Raw genomic sequence first — 22,099 nt, 5'->3', positions numbered from 1 at the left:
GAGGACTGTATTTCAAACACTTGACCTTATATTTTGTCTGTACATATTTGCCGACAGACACTACTTTCCGTCACTGGAGGTCACTCGTGACGTAGTATACTACTTACTGTGGGGGTTGTATATATATCTGTATATTAGTCTTGTTTATCTTTCGTCGATAAGTCTTTATTTCGACAAGCCTTATTTTTACTTAAAACAATTATCGATCGAAAAAAAAATATTCACGTGTTTCCGCTTTGTTTTCTTTTGGGTTACTAAAGTGACGCCACCGAAATCGGGGTGTTACACCTAACACCCCATCTTTCAGCTCGTCGCCCTGCCCGACGACTCTATGGTAGAAAGTGTAACACCCCGATTTCCAGGTGTCACTTATGTAACTAAAAATAAACTTTACGCGGAAAATCGGTATATTTTTTTTTCGTTCGATTCCTTTTTAAATTAAAGTGGTAGAAAATAAAGACATAAGCCAGCAACTAAACTAACCGATGTACAACATATATACAGTGTAAGATCAAGTTTTGATCTAGTAGTACAACTCTATGTTTTGATGATTACAAGTTAACCTTTTGATATGAACAATTGTGGTACTCTAACATGTTTTTCTGAGTGTGTTATTTACAGGCTCTGACCTCTATTTCATCTCACACAAATCAGAAGCACTGTGCTTAAAGAGTGACCCAAGCATCTCTTTCGCATTCTCCATGTTCAGTCTGAACAGTGGAAAAGCTTCAGAAGATCTGAAGTAAATCAAGCTCTGATAAGGACTCAGCTCACTTGAAGCTCTGATGATCCAGAAGATCTGACAACCTAGAGACTCTGAAGGCTCAGAAGCTCTGATTGTGAAGAAGACTCTGACGATCCAGACTCTGAAGAGTGAAGACTCTGAAGTCCAGAAGCAACTGGCTCTGAAGACCATGTACTGATCCTCTGAAGTGAAGATCAGAAGGTACAACGGTCAGTGGATCCAAGCTTCCCTCTGACTCTGATCAATCAGCTTCACAAGTTCCAACACGAAGTGCTCCTCTAATCAGAAGTCTACGAGGTTAAGGTCAAGTCACTATCCAAAGTACAAAAGCAAAGTGTACTATCCTGACGACCTACCTAACATCCTCAGCCACAGCAGAAGCTGAAATTTCCAGAACTGCCCTCCAACGGTAGCATTTCCATGCAACGTTCAACCCTAATCCTTGGAGTATAAATAGAGGCTGAAGATTGAATGAAGCGGCTAGAAGCATTTACACACGCGCAAGAAATATTCAAATCCTTCTAAGCTTTCTTTCATCTTGAATTTCATTGTGTTTACTATAAGCTTTTTAGAAGCACTTTCTTTGTAAACAAGAACTTCATATACAGTTGTTTAGTTTGCCTTTAGGAGATCAAGGTTGATCGGATCCTAGAGAAGACTAAGAGAGTGAATCTTAGTGTGAGCTAAGTCAGTGTATTGTTAGTCACTTGTAGGTTTCAAGTGCAGTTGTAACACATACCTGATTAGTGGATTGCCTTCATTCTAAGAAGGAAGAAATCACCTTAACGGGTGGACTGGATTAGCTTGAGGGATTTATCAAGTGAACCAGGATAAAAATCCTTGTGTGCTTTTCTATCTCTTATCTTTAGCACTGAGTTCTCGAAAAGATTTGTTAAAATCTTTAAGGTGGAAGTTTTATCTTGAAAACGTTATTCAAACCCCCCCCTTTCTACCGTTTTTCATACCTTCAATTGGTATCAGAGCGCAAGTTCTGATTACCACACCTAACAGTGTTCAGTGATCCGGGCCGGTGTGAAAAACAATGGCTACCACCAGTGAAACTCAAAGAGATGGTTACAATGCAAAGCCTCCCATGTTCGATGGTCAAAGGTTCGAATATTGGAAAGATAGACTTGAAAGTTTCTTTCTGGGTTTTGATGCAGATCTCTGGGATATTATTGTGGATGGCTATGAGCGTCCAGTTGATGCAGAAGGCAAGAAGATCCCAAGGTCAGAGATGACTGCAGATCAAAAGAAGCTGTACTCACAACATCACAAAGCAAGAGCAATTCTTCTAAGTGCTATTTCTTATGAAGAGTACCAGAAGATTACAGATCGTGAGTTTGCAAAATGCATTTTTGAATCTCTGAAGATGTCTCATGAAGGAAACAAGAAAGTTAAAGAATCAAAGGCATTGTCTTTGATCCAAAAGTATGAATCCTTCATCATGGAGCCTAACGAGTCCATTGAAGAAATGTTCTCCAGATTTTAGTTGCTTGTAGCTGGAATACGACCTCTCAACAAGAGCTACACTACAAAAGATCATGTCATAAGGGTCATCAAGAGTCTTCCTGAAAGCTGGATGCCTTTAGTGACATAAATAGAGCTAACGAGAGATGTCGAGCATATGAGTTTAGAAGAACTCATCAGCATTTTGAAATGCCAAGAGCTGAAGCGTTCTGAGATGCAAGATCTGAGGAAAAAGTCTATAGCCTTGAAATCCAAATCTGAAAAGTCTAAGGCTGAGAAGTCAAAGGCTCTCCAAGCTGAAGCAGAAGAATCTGAAGAAGCATCAGAAGATTCTAATGAAGATGAGCTGACTCTGATCTCCAAGAGACTCAACCGCATCTGGAAGCACAAGCAAAGCAAGTACAGAGGCTCTGGAAAGGCCAAAGGAAAGTCTGAATCCTCAGGCCAGAAGAAGTCATCAATTAAGGAAGTCACATGCTTTGAGTGCAAAGAATCAGGGCACTACAAAAGTGATTGTCCAAAGTTGAAGAAGGACAAGAAGCCAAAGAAGCACTTCAAGACGAAGAAGAGTCTGATGGTGACATTTGGTGAATCAGAGTCAGAGGATGTTGACTCTGATGGTGAAGTCCAAGGACTCATGGCTATTGTCAAAGACAAAGGAGCAGAGTCAAAGGATACTGTTGACTCTGGCTCAGAATCAGAAGGAGATTCAAAATCAGACGATGAAAATGAGGTATTCGCTTCTTTCTCAACCTCTGAACTGAAACATGCTTTGTCTGATATCATGGATAAGTATAACTCGTTATTGTCTAAGCATAAGAAGCTGAAAAAGAACTTATCTGCAGTTTCTAAAACTCCTTCTGAACATGAGAAAATCATTTCTGACTTGAAAAATGATAACCATGCTTTAGTTAACTCTAACTCTGTGCTTAAGAATCAAATTGCTAAGTTAGAAGAAGTTATTGCCTGCGATGTCTCTGATAGTAAGCATGAATCTAAGTATGAAAAATCTTTTCAAAGATTCCTGGCTAAAAGCGTAGATAGAAGCTTGATGGCTTCATTGATCTATGGCGTGAGCAGAAATGGAATGCATGGCATTGGCTATTCTAAACCAATTAGAAATGAGCCTTCTATGCCTAAAGCTAAATCTTTGTATGAATGCTTTGTTCCCTCTGGTACCATGTTGCCTGATCCTTTACCTGCTGAAGTTGCTAAACCCCCTCTCAAAAAGGGATCTTTCTCAATGTCTAAATATCATGCAAAAATTCCTTTACATTACCATGTTGAGAAACCCATGGTGATCAGAACCTCTGGGGTAACTAACAAGAAAGGACCCAAAAAGTGGGTACCTAAGGACAAGATTATCTATGTTGCAGATATCCTTGATAGCTCCACTGAAACACCAATCATGGTATCTGGACAGTGGATGCTCGCGTCACATGACGGGAGAAAGGCGTATGTTCCAAGAGCTAAAACTTAAGCCTGGAGGCGAAGTTGGCTTTGGAGGAAATGAAAAGGGTAAAATTGTTGGTACTGGTACTATTTGTGTAGATAGTAGTCCATGCATTGATAATGTTTTATTGGTAGACGGCTTAACTCATAACTTATTGTCTATAAGTCAATTAGCTGACAAGGGTTATGATGTTATCTTTAATCAAAAGTCCTGCCGGGCTGTAAGTCAGATCGATGGCTCTGTTCTGTTTAACAGCAAGAGGAAGAACAACATTTATAAGATCAGATTATCTGAGTTGGAGGCTCAGAATGTGAAGTGCCTTCTTTCTGTTAATGAAGAGCAGTGGGTATGGCATAGACGGTTAGGGCATGCCAGTATGAGAAAGATTTCTCAGCTGAGTAAGCTAAACCTTGTCAGGGGCTTACCCAATCTGAAGTTCTCTTCAGACGCTCTTTGTGAAGCATGTCAGAAAGGCAAATTCACAAAAGTCCCTTTCAAGGCAAAGAATGTTGTCTCAACCTCAAGGCCGTTAGAACTTCTGCATATCGACCTGTTTGGACCAGTGAAAACTGAGTCTATAGGTGACAAGAGATATGGGATGGTCATCGTTGACGACTATAGTCGCTGGACATGGGTAAAATTTCTAATCCGCAAGGATGAGTCTCATGCTGTGTTCTCTACCTTCATAGCCCAAGTGCAAAACGAGAAGGCTTGTAGGATTGTGCGTGTCAGAAGTGATCATGGTGGAGAGTTTGAGAATGACAATTTTGAGAGTCTGTTTGATTCCTATGGAATTGCACATGATTTCTCTTGTCCCAGAACTCCTCAACAAAATGGTGTTGTTGAGAGGAAGAACAGAACTCTTCAGGAGATGGCTAGAACCATGCTCCAAGAAACTGGCATGACTAAGCACTTTTGGGCAGAGGCAGTAAACACAGCGTGTTACATTCAGAACAGAATCTCTGTGAGACCAATTCTGAATAAGACTCCTTATGAATTGTGGAAGAACATTAAACCCAACATTTCTTACTTTCATCCTTTTGGTTGTGTTTGTTATGTTCTTAATACTAAGGATAGATTGCATAAATTTGATGCTAAGTCTTCTAAGTGTCTATTACTTGGTTACTGATAGCTCCTTTGCAAGTGTACAAAGTTGCCCGTAGTAATAAATTATCGATCCCTCGAGGATTGTGATTCAATAATAGTTTCTATTAATTCTCTTATTTAAACTTATAAAAATAAAAACCAATTTCAGATTTAGAAGTAGTGATGTTGAACGCAATAAGTAACACAGAAAATTAAACAGATTTGAGAATTCAGTTGGGGAAAATAGCACTCGGGTATGTTTCACCTATTTGTCTTATGATTCAATCTTAACAATATTTATATAAACTCAATAATCCTCTCTTCGGCGATCTAGCCTTTATTCTAGAATGTTGATAACTCACACGCCCTAGACTTCCAATTCAAATACTAAGTTTGTTTTACGAGCACCTAGACCAGAGAATTGAAGATTAAGTCCTAATTAAACTAGCCAACGCAACTAGGTTCTACTCTTGAATCAAGCAGTAGGGAACGCCTAATCGAATCGAATCCTTATTTCCCTAATTCCTAATCAACTTCCGTTCTCATAGAAATTAGCAAATTCCTTACGTGCACTCAAGAATAAACAATATAAATTTATTCAATTACGAAGATTGGAAAAGATAATTCATATAAATAAAGATTCAAATCAAAACATAATTCAAAAGGGATTCACAACCCAAGTACTAAAAAAAGTTTAGCCAAGCATGACCATAATCAAGAATTAAAGAGAAAGAAAATAGCACCTAAAATCTTTAGGAGAAACCTTGCAAAAGCTCTCAAAAACCCTAAGAAGTTTGTGCTCAATTCCAATCACCAAAAGCTCCCCCTAATACTTCTACCAAAATATATATATATATATTAAGTTTTTCCAAATTCCATAAGCCGCCACCGTCCACTTTTTCCTTCTGTTTTATTTCCTTCTTTCACGTGAATATGCCACCGCATAAGACAAAAGAAAACCGCCACGTGCTCTCTTGCAATTGGACCAATGCTAAAGTGGGCTGGATTCCAGTGCTTCGCGTGCTACGGTCTAACGGTGGACCTCAGCTACGATCGAGCCACATGGCGGGGAGTGAAGTTGCAACCTTCGGATCTGCTACGGGTGCATGGAAGCTCCTGTGAACCATCAGCACAGGATTAGCTCTCTTATTCTGGTTTTCTCTTTTCTCTTTATTCTGAAAATCCTAAATAAAATTAAAATAAACTAATTAAAATAAAATCCTAGAAAGATAATAATAAAAAATAAACAACCTAAATCCTTACTAAATCTACCATTTAAAAAGTGCTAATTAATAATAAGATAAAAACTACTAAAATCTAACAAATCAACATAAAAACTCCTAAAATCCTAAAATAATTAAAAATCCGAAAATTACTTAAAAATATCATAAAAACTAATTAAAACTTAGAAAATAAATTAAAAATAAAATAAAAGACTCACAAGAATACCCTTATATCCTCGGGTCAACACACCACTATACTCAGCGACAACTTGTCCTCAAGCGTAAACTCAAGTAGCTTGTCCTCAAGCACAGAACTAATCACCCCTAAATCAGATGCCAAATTTTCAGTCTAAAAACCTAGGGTGCATCACAATAGTTTATGCAAGTGCTAAAATAAGAAAGTGAATAAACTTCAGTAAATGAGAATTACAAGTAGCAAGGAAGCAAAGTCAAGAGTCCGTACACAAATAAGCTCACACATCTCTCAGCTCATGAACAAACAAGTACAGTGCAGCAAACCTGGCTATCTTTCAACTCAAAATCAAATAAGACAGTAAAGCAATTAGGAGAGACCTCATCAGGTTGTAACGTGGTTAAGGGTGCAATGTAGGTATGGAATTGAAAGAATTGACAACTCAAAGGGCTACCCAATGTTGGTTAAGTGATCTTTTTTCATGACGCACAAAAGAGCAATAGATTCAACACACTTAGGCTCTCCCTCTTATTTTTTTCTCGTTATTTGGAACAAAGTAATGAAGTGATTGGGGAATATAGAAAGTGGGATGACCACCCCCATAACCTTACTCACTTATTTCATATTTTTTTTTCTTTCCCTTTGTTCCGAGGCACATACCTCAAATTTGTACATTTTTTCCTTTTCATTTTTTTTTTGAGAGAAGAGAAGCCTACAATTTTTTAAGCTCTTCCCAATTTCTAAGTAACTAAAATCACTTAACAACCAAACAAAGCACCAAAGCAAGGTACCAAATAAATAATCATTAAGGCTCAAAGGGGTCACTAAGGGAAATAGAAAAGCAAATTCTGATCAAGGTACAATTTCAATCTTTGCCCATTGACAGTAAAAGCATTTTTGGAAGTTGGGTGCTCAATTTCAATTGCACCATGGGGGTAAACAGTTTTAATCAAGTAAGGTCCTGACCAACGGGATTTGAGTTTCCCAGGGAACAACCTTAATCTAGAATTATACAATAGTACTTGTTGTCCCGGACTGAATTCTCTTGGTACTAAGTTTTTGTCATGCCATTTCTTTGTCTTTGCTATATAAATACTGGCGCTTTCATAGGCTCAGAGTCCAAACTCATCTAACTCATTTATTTGCAAAAGCCTCTTTGCGCCAGCATCTTTAAGATCAAAATTCAACAACTTAATTGCCCAATATGCTTTGTGTTCTAATTCCACAGGCAAGTGACACGCTTTTCCAAAAACCAGTTGGTAAGGAGATGTTCCAATAGGTGTTTTGAATGCAGTTCGGTAGGCCCATAAAGTGTCGTCCAATTTCTTGGACCAGTCCTTGCGGGACGTGCCTACTACTTTTTCTAAAATTTTCTTCAATTGCCTATTAGAAACTTCAACTTGCCCACTGGTTTGAGGGTGATAGGGGGTAGCAACCTTGTGTTTGACACCATATTTTTGTAAAAGAGAATCGAAAGCTTTGTTGCAAAAGTGTGTCCCCCCATCACTTATGATAGCTCGCGGTACACCAAATCTAGTAAAAATATTTTTCTGAATAAAACTGATCACTACTTTGGCATCATTTGTTGAAAGAGCTGCTGCCTCAACCCATTTAGAAACATAATCTACAGCAACAAGAATGTATTGACAACCATAAGAAGGTGGGAATGGACCCATGAAATCAATGCCCCAAACATCAAACAATTCGATTTCTAAAATATTTTGGAGGGGCATCTCATTCCGCCTTGATATGTTGCCAACTCGTTGACAGCGATCACACCTTTCAACAAAATTTATGCTGTCTTTGAATATGGAAGGCCAATAAAATCCACTTTGTAAAACTTTGGCTGCAGTTCTTTCACCGCTAAAGTGGCCTCCATATTCAGAGCCATGGCAGTGCCAAAGAATTTTGTCTACCTCTTCTTCTGGGACACATTTCCTAACCACTCCATCGGAGCATTGCTTAAACAGATATGGTTCATCCCAGTAGAAGGATTTAGCATCATGTAAAAACTTTTTCTTTTGTTGCCAATTTTGATCAGACGACAATATATTTGCAGCTTTAAAGTTAACAAAATCAACATACCAGGGAAGTATAGGAGAGGAATTTAGAGCAAAGAGATGCTCATCAGGAAATTCCTCTTTGATTGGTATCATGCTGAAGCTTTGACTTCCTCCTTCCAATCTGGACAAGTGATCTGCTACTCCATTGTCTTTTCCCCTTCTGTCTTTAATTTCCAGATCAAACTCTTGCAAGAGTAAGACCCACCTGATTAACCTGGGCTTAGAATCCTGCTTGGCAAACAAGTGCTTTAAAGCACCATGATCAGTGTGCACAATTATTTTGGAACCAATAATATAAGACCTAAATTTTTCACAAGCAAATACCACAACTAAGAACTCTTTTTCAGTAGTAGAATAATTTATTTGTGCTTCATTAAGTACTTTGCTTGCATAATAAATAGTGTGCAACACTCTATCTGATTTCTGACATAAAACAGCCCCAAGGGCATTATCACTTGCATCACACATTATTTCAAAAGGGAGAGACCAGTCTGGTGCCACAATGACAGGTGCAGTGACAAGTCTCTCCTTAATTAGTTTAAAAGCATGAATACAAGGTTCATCAAAAATAAAAGGAACATCTTTCTCAAGCCGATTTGTCATAGGTTTGGCAATTTTTGAAAAATCTTTTATAAACCGTCTATAAAAACCTGCATGTCCCAGAAAACTCCTTACACTTTTGATAGAAGTAGGGGGAGGTAATTTTTCAATAACTTCTATTTTAGCTTTATCAACCTCCAATCCCTTTTCAGACACCCGGTGTCCAAGAACAATACCATCTCTTACCATGAAGTGGCATTTTTCCCAGTTCAAAACTAGATTGGTATCTTGGCACCTTTTAAGCACTAGAGCTAAATTATCAAGACATTTATCAAATGTAGGTCCAAAGACAGAAAAATCATCCATAAATATTTCAATACAATTTTCAATAAGATCAGAGAAAATAGCAAACATACATCTTTGAAAGGTAGCAGGTGCATTGCAAAGCCCAAAGGGCATTCTTTGATTTTCCTGGTAGGGATGAGTTCATTGTTTTCATTCTTGACCACAGTGATTCCACCTTTCTTAGGAACCACTTGAACAGGACTAACCCATTCACTATCAGAAATTGGGTAAATGATACCTGCATCAAGCAATTTAATAACTTCCTTCCTCACTACCTCTTTCATAACGGGGTTAAGTCTCCTTTGGGGTTGAACCACAGGTTTAAATTCACTTTCCATCAGAATTTTATGCATGCAAATAGAAGGGCTTATTCCCTTAATGTCATTGATGGTCCACCCCAAGGCAGATTTATACTCCCTCAACACTCTCAAAACTTTTTCTTCCTCTAAAGGAGAAAGAGAGCTACTTATGATCACAGGTTTTAATTGGCCTTCATCAAGATAAGCATACTTGAGAGTGGAGGGCAAAGGTTTTAATTCTACCTTTTCAGGTTTAGGGGTCTCAACATCTCTAATTAATTCTTCTCTCCATATTCTTTTAGAATCAAGAGATGAAACAGCCTCTAACTGGTTAATAGTGGCATTTAATACATCATTGTCAAAATCTTCTAATTCACACCCTTCCATGATTACAGCTTCTAAGGTGTCTTTAGTAGATATCCTAACAAATTCTTTGCAAATTAATTCATCAACTACCTCACAGTTAAAGACATCTCCCTCTCTAGAGTATTTCAAGGAATCAAAGACATTGAATCTTACTTTTTCATCTCCCACCTTTAAGGATAATTCACCCTTCTTTACATTAATTTTGGCATTTCCAGTGGCTAAGAAGGGTCTTCCCAAAATCAGAGGGACTTTAGAGTCCTCTTCCATATCAAGAATAACAAAATCTACAGGGAAGACAAACTTATCAACTCTCACTAATACATCCTCTATTATTCCATAGGGTGTCTTAACAGACCTATCAGCTAGTTGTAAAGTGATCATAGTAGGGGTGACTTGTCCTAATTCTAGCCTCTCAAACATGGACAGAGGCATCAGGTTTATGCTTGCACCTAAATCACATAATGCCTTAGCAACTGAAAAGCCCTCAATTCTATCGGAAGAGTGAAGCTCCCCGGATCCTTCATCTTTTGAGGGAGTTTTCTTTGTAAAATAGCACTACACTCTTCTGTCATCATTATTGTTTCATCTACCTCACTTAATTTTCTCCTCCTAGAAAGAATATCTTTCATGAATTTAGCATAAGCAGGCATCTGTTCCAAAGCTTCAGAAAATGGAATATTAATTTGTAATTTTTTGAAAACTTCAAGAAATTTAGAAAATTGGTTTTCTAAATTCTTTTTCACCAAAGCCTTTGGAAAAGGTACCTTGCAATTGCTATCAGTGGGGATGGTAGTGCTAGTTTTGTTCTTATCATTTTTTTTCTTTTTAGCTTCTATTTTATTCTCTGCTAAAGGTTCAATATCTCCTACAGACTCATCATTGACATTATTATTTTCTACATTTTTCTATTTAGGCTCACTCAAGGTAGCACCACTTATGGCAGAGCAATTTTCTTTAGGATTAACCACAGTATCTGAAGGAAACATACCTGGGGGTCTTTCTGACATTTGCTTAGCCATCTGTCCCACCTGAGTCTCCAAATTTTTGATAGCAGCTTCATGATTTTTGAGACTAGTATCTGATTTGTTAATGAAATTCTCCATCATCTCTTCTAAGCTTTTCTTCCCACTGCCGCTTCCCATATCCTGAGTTTGTTGAGGTCTTGAATTCTGAGACTGAAATCGTTGATTTGAATATTGTCTCTGATTATTTCCTCCTTGATTGGAGTTGTTCTGATCCCTCCAGGAAAATTTAGGATGATTCCTCCACCCCGGATTGTAGGTGTTGGAATAAGGATTATTTTGGGAATTTCCCAAAACCTTGACTTCCTCGTCAAAATCTGTTCCGCACTCTTCACTGGCACGAGGGTCACCGCATGTTCCACAATGGATACTATTCACATTCGATATCTTGGCTGCCTGGAACTGTCATTGCATAGCTGTCATTTGTTGAGATAATTGCTTGTTTGAAGCAACCATGCTATCATACGCTTCTATTTCAAGTACACCCCTTCTGTTTTGGCGGTCATTGGTAGAGTTTACTGCACTTTCAGCCATTTTATTGATTAAGTCCCAACCTGCTTGAGCTGAAAGAGCATCAAATTCGGCACTAGCTGCTGCTTCCAAGTTCGATCTGGCAGAATCAGTCAAACCGTCATAAAACCTCTCCACCTGTGCTCCCAATGTGAGGTTGTGCTGAGGGCACTTCCTTAACAGTTTCTTGAACCTCTCTAGAGCTTCATGGAGATTCTCAGTATCTTCCTGTTTAAAAACCAGGATGTCGTTCTTCAGCTTCCTCAGCAAGTTACGAGGGAAGAACTTTTTAATGAATTTCTTAGCTAAATCTTCCCAAGTTGTTATGCTGCCTTGAGGTTGGGAGTTGAGCCACTCCTCAGCTGTGTCCCTTAGTGAGAAAGGAAATAGTTGCAGACGAACAAGCTCGGCATTGGGAAGACGTGTTGTACTGCAGTTTCTGATGAACCGCTCTAGGTGAGCATGGGCATCTTCAGTGGAAGATCCTCCATATTGATGTTGACTGATCAGGTTGATGAGTGCAGGTCTGAGTTCAAAGTTCTGAGCCTCGGCATTCTGAGGGGCTATACTTCCTGGGTAATCATAACTCATGACAGGTTCATTCAGATCCCTGAGAGGGCGGTTGGCCTCCTCTAGCTCTCTTTCTTGCTGGATTCGGCGCACTGCTTCTTGTACCCGTTCCTCTTGAGTCCTTGTGAACTCCGCTCGAAGTCGCGCTTCCAATTGAACATTCGTTTCAGCTGCCATTGCAGATGCAATGGCTCTTCTTTGTTGTGCTAACCGGTAATGAAAGGTGCGGTCGATTTCTGGATAAAAAAGCAATGTCTCTGGATCAACTGTACCTCGCATACACTGAACACACTAATTAGAAGCACCCGCTCAATAAAGATGAAATAAATAAAAAAAAATTGAAAGACAAAAAAAAATCTAAACAAAAGAAATTAATTAAAACTAGTATTGGAAAGACAGTCCCCGGCAACGGCGCTAAAAACTTGATAGCTCCTTTGCAAGTGTACAAAGTTGCCCGTAGTAATAAATTATCGATCCCTCGAGGATTGTGATTCAATAATAGTTTCTATTAATTCTCTTATTTAAACTTATAAAAATAAAAACCAATTTCAGATTTAGAAGTAGTGATGTTGAACGCAATAAGTAACACAGAAAATTAAACAGATTTGAGAATTCAGTTGGGGAAAATAGCACTCGGGTATGTTTCACCTATTTGTCCTATGATTCAATTTTAACAATATTTATATAAACTCAATAATCCTCTCTTCGGCGATCTAGCCTTTATTCTAGGATGTTGATAACTCACACGCCCTAGACTTCCAATTCAAATACTAAGTCTGTTTTACGAGCACCTAGACCAGAGAATTGAAGATTAAGTCCTAATTAAACTAGCCAACGCAACTAGGTTCTACTCTTGAATCAAGCAGTATGGAACGCCTAATCGAATCGAATCCTTATTTCCCTAATTCCTAATCAACTTCCGTTCTCATAGAAATTAGCAAATTCCTTGCGTGCACTCAAGAATAAACAATATAAATTGATTCAATTACGATGATTGGAAAAGAGAATTCATATAAATAAAGATTCAAATCAAAACATAATTCAAAAGGGATTCACAACCCAAGTACTAAAAGAAGTTTAGCCAAGCATGGCCATAATCAAGAATTAAAGAGAAAGAAAATAGCAACTAAAATCTTCAGGAGAAACCTTGCAAAAGCTCTCAAAAACCCTAAGAAGTTTGTGCTCAATTCCAATCACCAAAAACTCTGTAAGACCCAAGTTTTTAAGCTTAGAATAAGTGGAAGAGATTTCCATTTACGATTAGGCTTGACGTATCGTGAAGGAAAAACCTGAACAAGAGTTTATCGAATGGAATAAATTTAGGAAGGAGAAAGTTCAAGAAAAGTCTAAGGATTGCACCAAAGTCGATAAAAGGTATAGCACGATCGATATACGCTTAAACCTAGGGCAGAAACCCTAGTAAATAGCTTGTTTTCACTTAAAGGCACGATGGAAGCTAATTCCAAAAATCTTCAGAAAAATGTTAGAACTTCTCTTATTCCTTATACGACAATCGTTTCGAGGCGAAACGTTAGAATCTACGAACGTCCGATTCCATTCCTCGGAAGTTTGCCGAAACTAGAACCCTGATAGTTCAAAAACCCTAGAATCAACCGACGATGAAGAATTTTTCTATTCAGAGCTTCAAATGAAGATTCCACACGCGGGCACCCATTTCTCTTGATGATTTCAGTCTTTCTTCAGAAGGAAGTTTTCTATTCCGACATCCACTGCAAAAAGCAACTTATCGGGTAAAATAGTTTTACACCGACTTTGCATTAGTCACCTAAAATACAAGGAAACCTCTTTTGAGTTTTGGATTCATGTCGCCAAAACCTATCTTATAATTCACGGAAAATGAAGCCGGAAAAATCGGAATCGCGAAACTTTCATTTTCCCGCGTTTTTCCAACCTCTATATATAACCAAGAAATGAGAAAAAATCACAAAAACTCACCCATTTTCTTCCAAGAGGCTGCGAGTTTGCTAGAGGAGGGAGAAGAGAAGATTTTCTTCATTTCTTGCTTGATCGTTGATTCAACAGTTGCTACTTGAAGGTATCGAGGTATAGTCGCTAATCCTTACCTCTGATCGTCTTTTCCATAGTTTTTCTCTATGTCTTTCTGTGCTCATAGTTTTGAGGTTTTTGCAAAACAATCCTGATAATTCCATTTTTCTATCTAAACATCTTCCCTACGTACCCAAGAGCATGTTTAGCTAATAATACTCCGCCGATTCTCGAAAAACTACCGTCGAGTTTCAATTCTGCTTAAAATACCCATTTTGGGGCAAAGCTTCGTCATTTGGACTGAAAACTATCGCCTTAGCTTAGTGCTAGTAGGATTAGTTGTCATAAACGTCGTTGGTGACGTCCCCATCCAATTTGCTTTTCGAGATTTCAGTTTTGAAATTCTGAGCTAAAAATGTTGACCAAAATACCCCTGCGACAGTTTTCGATCCGATAATTTTTCCGAGTTTAGAATACCCTTAGTTACGACTAATAATAACCTAGGAACCAAGTTTGATTGAAGAAAAATCGACCCACCTAATTACCAATAGTGGCCGAGCACCCTAAGGGGGGGAGGAGGAAAATTTCTTTTTTCAAAAACTTGTCCTTTCGCGCTAGATTACCGTACCTCGGAGTATGTACTACTTCGTGTAACCTTAGTGTGTATTGATTACTGAGTTTTTGATAGTTTTTGATGGAATTCTGTGGTTTTACTCTAAAGGTGCTTTTGAGGATTTTCCTGAGGAGCAAGGCATTGATTGTGAAGGAACTTTTGAAGAGAACCCTGGAGAATCTACAGGTGAGGGCTACTCACTGAATCCTTAGTTAATGCTTAGGGTCGATGCTTTCGACATTGATTTACTGTTTATGCACTTGTTTGTGTTTGATTGGAAAAATGTTTTCTGAGGCTTCGGCTGACAATGTAGATGATTCATCTACTGACTGTTTTTGAGATTGAATTACATGGTACGTGCTAAGTGGGTAATCTAGGATGTGTGATGCATGCTTTATATGCTTTACATGGTACATGCTTGTTGACTGTGCTGATTTAATTATGTCTTTTCACTGATATCTGTGATTCTGAGTAGTGAGAATAGCGGGCAGGTCATGCCGATTTTATTTTGAGATTTTGGGGAAAGTTTGACGGGACGAACGGTGCTCGGGCCTTGTTATGGTTAAAATGGATCGAGACATTCTCGGGGAGTTAATTGGGATTATGGGATGTTGAAAACTCATAAGATTTGCGATAAGACTAAAAGGATACTATTTAGTAAGGAAAATCTCATAAGACATTAAACAACCTCTAAATCTTTTAATAAGGATTACAAACTCGAAGAAAGCTTAGGATGCAAAGCGAGAAGTGTCGTCGGATCCAAGTGTTGAGAATGTTAAGAAGTTTTGAGTATGTTGATACTCTTGTGCTCTGGGAGCAGTTGTGTTGTTGGGCTATCTGAGAGATAAGCCGGGAAACAGGTAGTTTCCGAGTATGTTGATACTCCTTCGCTCTTTGAGCAGTTTGTTTAGCCATCCAAGGGATGAGACGTGAATCTTCACTGAGGCGTGAGACCTCGTGGAAAGCATGGATCTTCACTAAGGCGTGAGACCTCGTGAATAGCATGAAACTTCACTGAAGCGTGAGACTTTGTGAATGTGTGAGACTCCACTGAAGCGTTAGACTTTGTGGAGCATTGATGACTCGAAGAGTTATCGTGAGTGTTTGCACTCATTTTACGATTAATTGTATTTTGTCGCAGAATCGACTTTTACCTTAGGGTATGCTTTTAGAGACAATAAGTTAGCTAGAACACGTGGCGACGTGTCGAGTGAGGTCGGAGACGTTGTTTGGCTAATCACTGCATTGCATGCACTCATTAAGTGGTTTAAACACGGTGAGATGCCGGACCACGGCGGATTCCAAAATGGTTATAAGACCCGGATTTCCGCGTAAGAGCGCTGTTAGGTGACTCTTAGTAGCAGACCGAAATGGCAGGCCTTCGGGTTTTATGCTGATCTGGCTACCTTTGTGTGGTGTAAGAGGCACGCGAGCGGAAATGGTCCCACCGTTGCTGGTGCTAGGATTGACTCGTTGATGTCCATCCGTTTCCGGAATGCATATTGGTTTACTGGGCTAACCGACATCTGCATTTCATGCAACATGCATACTAACTTAGTTGCTGAGTGTGATTGTTACTTGTTAATCCTATTTGAAGCATGTTAATTGTTATTACTGTCGTTTATATTCACTGTGGACTATGCAACCCTAGGATGCTACCTCTAGCTATAAGCCTAAGCGGCTAATCTCTTATCTGTATCTATTGGTGATATTATTTACATAATTCTTTGGAGTTGACCCTCGCGTCTTCTGTGTGTGCCTTGGCGGACTACGCCCTTTGTCAGATGTCCATGGCAGACTGATTCACGATGGTTCACCCTTCGGGGGGAACTAGGGTTGAGATGCTGGAACAGGAGCGCATCGCGGTTGCGAGAGGAGGACGGATGGTGTACATAGACTTGGTTGTTCTGGATTCAGATTCAGACGACGATCATGCTAGCATGTAGGCTTTAGTGCTGGTGTGAACTCCTCGAGATAGGATTATAGGAGTAGAGTCTTAGCTCTGAACATCATTTGTTTCTTTGGGGACAGGGTAGTTTCCCACCGATAGCTTTTTGTGCGGTTCTCTACGGGGATCACAGAGAGTTGGTTGGACTTAGGAGGTCTTCTTTTAGGTCGATTGGGCTAACTTATTCTCATTTTTGAGGTTTGTGTTGCGGACGCTTAACCTCTACTTTTAGTCTGTACATATTGCCTACGGGCGTTACACCTTTCTACTTTCCGTCACTGGAGGTTACTCGTGACGAGGTTGCTACTTACAGCGGGGGCTGTAATTTATATTGTATATGAGTTCTGTTGTCTTTCGCATTTGCTTTTTATTTATTTCAATCTTGTTTATATTATCGACGAAAAACAAATATTCACGTTTTTCCACATTAAGTTTCTTTTTGGTTACTAAAGTGACGCCACTGAAATCGGGTGTTACAAACTCCCCCTAATACTTCTACCAAAATATATATATATATATTAAGTTTTTCCAAATTCCATAAGCCGCCACCGTCCACTTTTTCCTTCTGTTTTATTTCCTTCTTTCACGTGAATATGCCACCGCATAAGACAAAAGAAAACCGCCACTTGCTCTCTTGCAATTGGACCAATGCTAAAGTGGGCTGGATTCCAGTGCTTCGCGTGCTACGGTCTAACGGTGGACCTCTGCTACGATCGAGCCACATGGCGGTGAGTGAAGTTGCAACCTTCGGATCTGCTGCGGGTGCATGGAAGCTCCTGTGAACCATCAGCACAGGATTAGCTCTCTTATTCTGGTTTTGTCTTTTCTCTTTATTCTGAAAATCCTAAATAAAATTAAAATAAACTAATTAAAATAAAATCCTAGAAATATAATAATAAAAAATAAACAACCTAAATCCTTACTAAATCTACCATTTAAAAAGTACTAATTAATAATAAGATAAAAACTACTAAAATCTAACAAATCAAAATAAAAACTCCTAAAATCCTAAAATAATTAAAAATCCGAAAATTACTTAAAAATATCATAAAAACTAATTAAAACTTAGAAAATAAATTAAAAATAAAATAAAAGACCCACAAGAATACCCTTATATCGTCGGGTCAACAGTTACTCTGATAGATCTAAAGGTTTTAGATTTTACAATACTGATGCTAAGACTATTGAATAGTCTATTCATGTTAGATTTGACGATAAGCTTGACTCTGATCAGTCAAAGCTAGTTGAGAAGTTTGCAGATTTAAGCATTAATGTTTATGACAAAGGCAAAGCTCCAGAGGAAGCTGAGCTAGAGGAAGATGATCCAGAAGAAGAAGCTGGTCCCTCTGATTCACAACCTCAGAAGAAAAGCAGAATCATCGCATCACATCCAAAGGAATTGATTCTGGGCAACAAAGATGAACCAGTCAGAACCAGATCAGCCTTCAGACCCTCTGAAGAGACCCTGCTTAGTCTGAAAGGATTGGTGTCCTTAATTGAACCCAAGTCCATAGATGTTTGGAGCTTAGTGAAGAAGCCTCAAAGTGTTCATGTGATTGGTACCAAATGGGTTTTCATAAACAAGTTGAATGAGAAAGGAGATGTAGTCAGAAACAAGGCAAGGCTAGTTGCTCAAGGCTACAGTCAGCAGGAAGGAATAGACTACACTGAAATATTTGCTCCAGTAGCTAGACTAGAAGCAATCAGACTGCTGATCTCTTTCTCAGTGAATCACAACATAGTCCTTCATCAGATGGATGTAAAGAGTGCTTTCCTAAACGGTTATATATCAGAGGAAGTCTACGTTCATCAACCCCCAGGTTTTGAAGATGAGAAGAGCCCAGACCATGTGTTCAAACTAAAGAAATCACTCCATGGTCTGAAGAAAGCTCCCAGAGCATGGTATGAGAGACTCAGCTCATTCCTTCTAGAGAATGAGTTTGTAAGGGAATTTTCTAAGATGATGCAGGCTGAATTTGAGATGAGTATGATGGGAGAACTAAAGTACTTTCTGGGAATACAAGTTGATCAAACACCAGAAGGAACATATATCCATCAGAGCAAGTACACTAAAGAACTTCTGAAGAAGTTCAACATGCTGGAATCTACAGTGGCCAAGACTCCAATGCATCCTACATGCATTCTGGAGAAAGAAGATGCAAGTGGTAAAGTTTGTCAGAAGCTCTATCGTGGTATGATAGGATCTCTTCTATATTTAACTGCATCTAGACCAGATATATTGTTTAGTGTTCATTTATGTGCTCGTTTCCAATCAGATCCAAGGGAAACCCACTTAACTGCTGTTAAGAGGATCCTAAGGTATCTGAAAGGCACCACTAACCTTGGCTTGATGTATAAGAAAACATCAGAGTATAAGCTTTCAGGTTATTGTGATGCTGATTATGCTGGAGATAGAACAGAGAGAAAAAGCACTTCTGGAAATTGTCAATTTCTGGGAAGCAACTTAGTCTCATGGGCAAGCAAGAGGCAATCAATCATTGCACTATCAACTGCAGAGGCAGAATATATCTTAGCAGCAATATGCAGCACTCAGATGCTCTGGATGAAACATCAGCTGGAGGATTATCAAATCCTTGAGAGCAATATCCCAATCTATTGTGATAACACTGCTGCAATTTCATTGAGTAAGAATCCTATCTTACATTCAAGGACAAAGCACATTGAGGTAAAATATCACTTTATTAGAGATTATGTACAGAAGGGCGTTCTTCTTCTGAAGTTAGTTGATACTGACCATCAATGGGCAGATATCTTTACAAAGCCCTTAGCAGAGGATAGATTTAATTTTATTCTGAAAAATTTGAATATGGACTTTTGTCCAGAATGAAGATGGATCAGAACCTCTGACTATGATACTTCTTGATCAGAAGATGTCTAGTCCAGAAGGTAACTCTATCAGAGTGTATGTACCCATTGGTGCTGACTCTGAAACTGAGACAGTAAACGTGTGTCTGTATCTCTGATGCATAGTTCCTTGTGCCCGTGTGACAGTCTGTCATAATGAGTGTAGATGTGCTTCTCTCCTGCGTGTGATATGTGTATTTACTGTTACTATCATGTCTTTAATTTTTAACCGTTGATTTTAAATTGCTTTTTGAATCAACAACGGTTATTTGTCAAAACCCACTATACACACACGATCTCTTACACTTACGGTTTTACACTCTCTCTCTTCAGTTTTTCAAAACCTCTTACCCACGATCTCTCTCTCTCTCTCTCTCTCTCTATATTCATCATCTTCATCTTCCTTTCTACCCAAAACCTTCAACCGCTCAAGATGGTGAGACACAACAGAAACGAAGCTGCAGGTGCAACCAGGTTTCCTCATATGGTAGTAGGTCAGGCTACAGGCCAATTGGGTCCTGAGAATCCAAATCAAGGTCAAGCGTCGGAGAAGATGATTCCAATCGCAGAACGGGGCTGTGCCGTTCACTGTGTATATGCTCCGGAAGAACTCCAAGTACTTGCAGAATGGAGATTCGACCTGGATAATATAGCTGCAAATGGGTATGACTTGCGTCCTGAAGTTCAAGCTCAGGGATGGGAAGAGTATTTCAACAGGCTTAAAGGTCCAATTTATGACAAATTGGTCAAGGAATTCTGGAAACACGCTGAGTGTGATGATACTCAAGTGGTTTCCCACATAGCTGGAAGGAGGATAATCATCACGGAGAAATCTATTGTGAATCTGCTGGGTGCACACACTGGAACTGGGTATAGATTCCAACTGACTGAATCTAAATTGAAACCCAGAACAAAGGAAGAAACCAACAAGGCTCTCTACACCAACTACAAACCGGGCAAGACCGATTACAAGGTGATGGATCTTCATCCTAAGCTCAGAATCTGGCACAAGATTCTGCTCAACTGTATCAACCAGAGGCCAAAGGGTAGTTCTCTTGACTACATCAACTTCTGCCAGAAGGCGATGCTATTCTTTATTCAGGATAAGAAGCAGATCTGCCTTCCCTACTTCTTGTTTTCTTACCTGAAAGAATGCATCAGGAAGTCCAGAACCACTGCATCCATCAAGTCTGCTATCAAGTACATTCCTTTTGGAAGACTTCTCTCAGATCTTTTCATTGAAAGTAAACTTGTGGAAGATCTGACCAAGGCTGGCTGCACAGAGGATCTGACCATGATTGTGAGTGATGTCTTCACATCCACATCTTTGAAGAAGATGGGATTGGTCAAGAAGAGGATAGACCCTGCTCATGAAGATACTTCAGATGAAGTCAGAAGAAGAAGAATCCCTCTGAATGACTATCCTTTGTGGACTCAGGCAGACAACCCAGAAGCTATCAGGTGCTACGTTGAAGACCTAAGAGCACAAGGCTTTGAAATTGATGTAGATGAGTTCTTCAGGCGATTGCCACCAGCAATAGAATTTGACTCTCCTCCCAAGAGGAAAGTTCAGAGAAAAATGGTATTGGAGGAATCTTCTGAGGAGTCCGATGTCCCTCTGAAGAAGAAGAAAAAGGCTGATAAGAGGAAGCATGCTGAAACCACTTTGCCTGATGATGGTGATAATGGTCATAATGAAGATGGTCCTTCTCCTCCAAAGAAGAAGAAGAAACAAGTCAGAATTGTGGAGAAGCCTACCCGGGTGGAACCAGCTGCTCAAGTAATCAGAAGGATTGAAACTCCTTCCAGAGTGACTCGGTCATCAGTGCGATCATCAAGTAAGTCTGTTGTTGTTTCTGATGATGATTTAAATACATTTGATGCACTCCCCATCTCTACCTTTCTTAACCGCACCGCCACCCAACTCATTCCTATCCCGGAGTCCCAACCAGCCACTCAAACCACATCTCCACCAAATTCACCAAGGTCTTCATTTTTCCAACCTTCTCCAAACGAAGCACCTCTTTGGAATATGCTTCAGAACCAACCTACCGTAACCACTGATCCAACCTCACCCATTACCATCCAATACAACCCATTAACATCTGAACCCATCATTCCTGAACAACCAGAACCTGAACCCAGAACGTCTGATCACTCTGTCCCTAGAGCATCAGAACGTCCGGTTGTTAGAACCACTGATACAGATTCCTCAACTGCTTATACTCATGTATCATTGATGAGCAATATTTTACCCATTTTATATAGCCTTAATTTGTCATTATTAATGATTATTTGTAATTAATTGACCTTGCTTGATAGAGATTTCTATTATTTGGTCTAATTACGTTTATTCATATTTTCAGGTCTTATTTGACATCAAGGGCATTTTGGAGATTTGCGGAATGAAGATTTAATTGTGCTGGAGTGAATATTGTATTTTAGGAAATATTAGGATTTAATTTCGGAATAAATTAAGTTTGATATCTTTCAGATTCAAACTTATTTAGGTTGTTATTTTAAAACTCTATCTTTAGGATTTGTTAGGATTTATTGTTATCTTTTAGGATTTGATTTTGATTAGGATTTGTGATCTCAGCTCTTATTTAAGGGTTTGTGCTGAGAGAAACAATTACCTTTTGCCTTCTACTTATTATTCAATATAATTTCGAATTTCAGTTATATTAGAGCTCTGCTAGGGTTTTATGCTTTTAATCCTTATTTTCTTCTCCAATATAATTGTTGAATTCGCCCCATCCATGGAAGGCTAATTCCCTTCGA

General features: G+C 39.0%; 1 non-coding gene and 1 pseudogene across 1 annotated transcript; one reads left to right on the top strand and one right to left on the bottom strand.

Moving 5' to 3' along the window:
* Positions 1 to 6,994: 6,994 nt before the first annotated feature.
* Positions 6,995 to 22,099, bottom strand: part of LOC130736239 (uncharacterized) — a 44,272-nt pseudogene continuing 29,167 nt past the window's right edge.
* On the top strand, positions 11,470 to 11,576 carry LOC130741602 (small nucleolar RNA R71). Its single transcript, XR_009020490.1, has one exon. It is a non-coding gene; the product is annotated as a small nucleolar RNA R71 (small nucleolar RNA).

Source organism: Lotus japonicus, chromosome 2 (assembly GCF_012489685.1).
Source record: "Lotus japonicus ecotype B-129 chromosome 2, LjGifu_v1.2".
NCBI lineage: Eukaryota > Viridiplantae > Streptophyta > Magnoliopsida > Fabales > Fabaceae > Lotus > Lotus japonicus.
The sequence above is the reverse complement of the archived record's forward strand: the minus strand, read 5'-3'. Positions and strand labels throughout refer to the sequence as shown.